Below are 6000 nucleotides of genomic sequence, written 5' to 3' on the forward strand. Positions count from 1 at the left end.
ATTAATGTTAACTACTCCTTAAGACAGGATTTTAAGAGATTGTTTATTTTATTTATTGTACATTGTTTATTTTATTTATTGTACATCTGATTCTCTCTGCTAACGAAATATGTCTATCCCTCATGCTGTGTGTAGTTACAGCTAGTGCCATTGCACTTAACAAGGTAGGAGGTCCCATCAATTACATTTTTCAATGCATCTGCATGAATGCTGCAGCACTTAGACTTTTACACCCCACTGCTAGCATGGAAAATTGAGTGTCAGTCCTACAAATGCACGAGTGTCATTTGCAGGTTAAAATGACTATAAATTAATTATGTCTTTGTAGAGAATTGGGGGTGGGTGGTTAAAAATGCCTGTATCACGTAACTTGTGACAGCTCTCTATGGCTGCAAGAAGGCTTATTGATTTCCACCTCTTTGCCTTTCCTCCCTACCTTTTCTAAAGGCCAGTAATGAGGGTGCTGCTTACAATAGGAAAGTTGCTATTTGTTCATTTTGTTACAGGTATAGGCTTTTTGCTTCGCTCTTCTGAATGTTTTAGATTTTTATAAATGGTAAGGGGAACTACTGTTTGACTGATAGTTTTGTGATTGTGTCTCTCTGGGAGTGAAGTGTGAGGAAGGTGAGTTTCCCTGGAATGTCCTGGTGGTGTCCTGGGCATATGTCAAACACAAATTTATCCCAAAGTGAACCTCATCCTTTGCTTCTGACCCTGTTGACCTCCTTACAAGCAAGAAAATTCTTCTCTAAATAATATACAGATTAGATCCACAGGGACGTGATGCTTTGTCTAATCGCTTCTGTAGGTGACAAATCACAGAATCATTAAGGCTGGAAAAAACATCTAAGATCATCCAGTCCAACCATCAGTCCAACAAAGCCTAACATGTGAATTAACTATAATTTGTTCTTCTGGACAATTTTAAATTGTATTGGTGTCCATGGTTCTTAGCAAACATCCATTGTTATTTACAATTTTACTTCAAGGGATGCCTAGAAAAGCCTGACAGTCTAGGCAGCTGGATCCTTAGAACTGTCAGGATCTACAAACTCCACAAAACTACTTATTTCAGCTTAAGATACTTCTCTGAGAAATCCCACACCACATTTGCAGGGCTGGAGCCTGTACAAAATGAAGGACTTCTGTGCAGTGTCTTACACAAGCCATGAGGGATCTCCACAGAGATTGTCCAAGGCAATCTGGGCTACTGCTTCCCAGCTCACGTGGAAACTCTTCTACAATTCAGATCCGTAAAAATCTGGACTAAAGCCTTCCCAATTTGTCTGTTGAAGCTGTGCTGTTTTGTGTGATGATAGTGAATAATATGTACGTTGGGCATATAAAAGCGTGAACATCACTAAATAGACTAGTATGTCTGCCAAGGCATTCAACGAGTTGTTTCTCTGGTGGTGGCATATATAGAGGAAGAAATCTCAGCATTTATAAACACTAAATGCTTGGTGAAATTTAGTGTTATTAAACTGTTTTTCTGAAAATAGCCCTGTTCCCTGAGGAATGCCTAGTCCTTTCTGAAAATCAGGCTGAGCTCACTACTTAAATCATTGCAGAAAGGGAGTACTTGCTATTTTAAAACATAGCTTCATGAAAAAGATGCACTGAGACCTATTAAGATACTGGAAAATATAACTCGATAGTTTATATTGGCATTCTCTCAGTAAGCTATTAAGCTTACTTCAGTGGTGTAAGGAGACTAGGTCTTTCAGTGTTTGATATAAACCGTATTTATTTATTATCAATCATATCTGTGAAGAGAACATCCTCCTCCTCCTTTATCCACATGGCTATGTTTGGCTGCAGCCTGCACACTATGAATCATGGATGTGGGTAGTAATAAAGTTTATTATCAACAACTCATTATGGAATTGAATTCTCTCCTCCAGAAATACTGCAAGTTTGTGCATATTCTTTGGCTGTTACAAATGCTTCTCAGCTGGTGTGTAAATCATTGATAAAAGTGATGACTGGAAAATGGGGAAATGTGTAAAACCTTCAGCTAAAGATATTTTTTTGTTTTCAGCTGCAAATCAAAACCTGATTTATTCCAGCTGCAAATGAAAAAAAAAAAATCTGAATTACCACTGTTTTTCCTCCAGGGAAGATGATTTAGGTATCTTTGTTCCATTCTCAGGTTCTATCTTCATTGATACATCCTGATTTTTCTCCTGTGATGGGACTTAGTGGAGTGTGGTGCTAGATGTAGGAATGTAATTTAATGGCAGATAAAGAAGAGAAAGGAGGAAAAGACACATTCATTTGCCATGAAGTATTGATCTGTTTTTTTCAGATTGAGATGTTTTGCTATTTGTTATTTTGATAAGAAAGTGCACTTTACCAAAGCAAGCAACATCTTATCATTTAAAACAAAAAAAGAAAAGCACTGAGTTAAAAATTCAATATAAAAAAAATGTTGACTTACCATAGTGAACAAGAACATTGAGCTATAAAACTACCATCAGTATGCAGAACACGTCTTTTGGTCATAATACATATGTATGAGGAAATTACCCTGTGAGAGGCATATAGTGAAGAGATCTTGATTGCTTTTGGGTGTTATTTATATATTTAATTGAGATAGCATTTTAAAATTAGTATACGTAGAAAACAAAGGGAATTTTTAGGATATAAGAAAATGTTATGATAATACCATTATTACTAATAATTACTGTGATTCAATTCTGATACAACTCAGTAAAAGTCATTTAATTTTAACAGTATAAAATATGAAAGATGAGAAACAAGATGTTTTAATTTTTCCTTAATACTTTTGATACAGTGAAGAGATCATCTCTTCAATATAATTGGCTTGGATAGAAATGTTGCGTGAGGCTGAAAAAAGCTCTTTAGTCCACTGTGAATCTGTATAATTTGCTCTGATGTGTTGAATAGAGTTGTTCGGTGTTGACTGTCCTTCCATTTAATAGAAGGAAAACCTATGAGTGCTGTGAGTGTCAGAGAAGTATCCAAAATGGGTGCTGTGCCTCCAGGCCAAGAGTCCTTGCCTGAAAACTAAGTTGTGCAAAGTGGAGGTACATGGAGAGAACATCTCATTTGCCAGACTCCAAGAAGAAATATTTTATCATGCCTTTTTGTTACAGAATGGTAGTTATAATTATGTAATCTTATTTTTTTTCTGATGTATATTTGATATCGCTTCTTGTTTAACTCTTTCTTATATTGCACTTTCTGCTCTCGTGTGAATTTAGTCATCTCAGGAAGGGTTTATTTAAAATCATTGGTCATGATTAAGTGAATTGATTTATATGTAGCACTTGTAATCATATTTAAGGGGATGCAAGAAGGGCTTAGAAAGGACTTTCAAAGTTCCAGTTAACTGTAGGATACGGACACCAGATGATGACTTGTGCATTGCCGTATTAATCGGTCTGGAACACTATAAAGTCAATTTTGCTTCATGTTGTTCATAAAACAATTAATATAAGCAATCTGACTTCAAAACTATAAAATCAATTCTGGCTTGTGTAGTTTCATAAAGCAACTAATATGAACAATCTGACTTCAAACGTCTGCAGTCTCATAAGCCTTAAAAATGCCAACAAGTCCCTGATGGTTTAAACTAAATTGCCAGGTGAGGCAGCACAAGAGATGATGTTTTAGCTATTGATGTTTTTATAGAGGATTGAAAGGATGTAGCAAAAACGACGGTCATGATCAAAATGAGCTCTATTGCTTCTTCACCTGGTCTTGATGAAGTGGGGCTGATCCCCTCTGTGGAGGACGATGTCTCTGCCTCGCTGCAGGCACCCACTCAGCTCCCAGCTTGAAGACGAGACCACGAGTCTCTGCCTTGGGCTCTGCAGCTTGAAGCCCTCCTTGGAGATTTAGCTCATCATTTCTTATTTCTGAACGACCTAGACACTGTCCAAATAATTTCTTTAGGCTGTGTTAGCAGAGGTAATATTTGAGGAAAGTAAGTATCCTTGCATTAGGAGAGTTAAATGGATACAAATCAGGAAAAGGAATTCAGAAGGATTTGTGAGCACAGAATAGAAATGCTCTCAGAAGGCTAGGACGATGGCAAACAAAAAGAATGAAATACTTAATTTCAGACAGATCTAATTTTGTCTTTCTCAGCCATAGCTGTGACCTACTAACAGACAGTTTCAGTGGGAGGGTAACATGTAGGATATACATCTTGGAGACTGTAAATGGAAAATTCTTGGAGGCAGAGGGTTGAATGAAACTTTTTGCATGAAACTTTTCAGCAAAATGTGCAAATTTGACAACAGTAAAATGTTTTGCTAGTGTGCTGATTTCGTTAATTTCGTGAAGATTTAAAACTCAAGTTTCAGTACTATTTAAAGGAAGGTATCGATTTATGGATTATATATGTCTTTATATTAGAAAATACTTTATATTAGAGAATGCGTGAAGCAAAAGAATAAAAGAACAGAAAAATCTTCATTTAATTGAGGTTTCACAACTATAAACTTCACATATATATAAAAAAATATTTTTTTCAGTGTGGTCTTGTTTGTGTCACATTTGGTAGGTGCGTACAGACTCTACCAACCTGTATTTGTTACTCTAGGAATAAGCATAATAATAATTAATCATATGAATGGAAAAAATAATATTTCCCTGGAGAATGCTGATAGGAGAGGAATACTGTGTGTGATCTTGCGTAGTGCATATTGATATCACATCGTAAAAATCTCATCAAGAGTAAAAACTGTCATTAAATGGGTACATTTCATAACAGTGGTGCTTAAGTGCTGCAGATGTCACTGCTGGTTGTACTGATCAGCAGAGGAGTGGGGATGGCACAAGGATGCTTGGCAGGAGTGGTTAGAAAATGCTTTGGCTGTTAACTTTGCCTAAAGCAATTACATTAATGTTGGTTTTCTAAGCATTTCACATGGTGTCAGTAAGTCTGTGCTTACTGCCTTGCAGCTGATCAGGAGTACCCAAAAGCCTCCATCTTTCTCACAGATTCCTCATTCTTTTATTTCCCCTGGAGGAAAAAAAAGCGATAAAGCAGATCTGCCACCAAAAGCATGGGACGTGCTCCAAAGGCTTTTTAGACAGGATGACAGATGTAGTAATGTGTTCTCACAGACCGTAGACAATCCTCAGACACTGCTGTGGGCTTGCTGAAGTTGCTTTTGCTAGCTCCAGGCAAGGAAATAGGGAGGCTTGATGTCTGGAAAGCTGGAGAAAAGGAGAAGGGGAAGAAAATCTCCCTCAACTACATCATACTTTGTCACGTGTGGTTGAAACAACTGGCAGGTCAGTACTGCTTCTGCCAAAAGGGGCTTGAAAAGGAAATTTTATTGATACTGAAGTGCTTAAAACCACCTTTAAAGACCTGTTTGTGCAAGTGCCGGTGCAGGTGGGGGGGCAGTTTCAGGTTCTGAAATGCAGGGGAGTGAGACAAACACTGCTGCAAACACTGATAGTTGGGGATGGCTTCAGGACCCCCACGATCTGGGGAACCCTGTCCTCCGCAAATCCCATTACGACCACCTTGTAGAAGAAGTCTGCAGAGAAAGCTTTGGCTTCTGGCAAGTCAAGTCAGGGGGCTGGCTGATCATAACTAGGCAACACAGTTTTGCTTTCTTGTATTTAGGGAAACATATCTATTTCTACTTGATTGAGCTGTTCCACATCTGGTTTGGAGATTCATAGCATGATCTTCCACTGACTGCTGTTCTGGGTATATTTATAGTACAAATTTCCTAGTTAAATACAAATTAATTATCATTTATATTACAATATTATCCTTGGGCCCCTAAAGCTGCTAGCTCTGCACAAATTTATACTGTAAAAAATGCTTCATTCTCAAAGAGGCTACTATTATTATATGTAAATCTGTAAAACAAAGAATGTCTAAAGAGGCATTATCATCTCCATTATTTTCCTGTCCTTCTTTCAGATAGGAAAGCTGAAATAGATTTAAGTGGTTTTTTTTCATGGATCTCAGAGAACTTCATACAAAATACGAGGAATTCAGCTGAA

This window comes from Phaenicophaeus curvirostris, chromosome 9 (assembly GCF_032191515.1).
Source record: "Phaenicophaeus curvirostris isolate KB17595 chromosome 9, BPBGC_Pcur_1.0, whole genome shotgun sequence".
Lineage (NCBI taxonomy): Eukaryota > Metazoa > Chordata > Aves > Cuculiformes > Cuculidae > Phaenicophaeus > Phaenicophaeus curvirostris.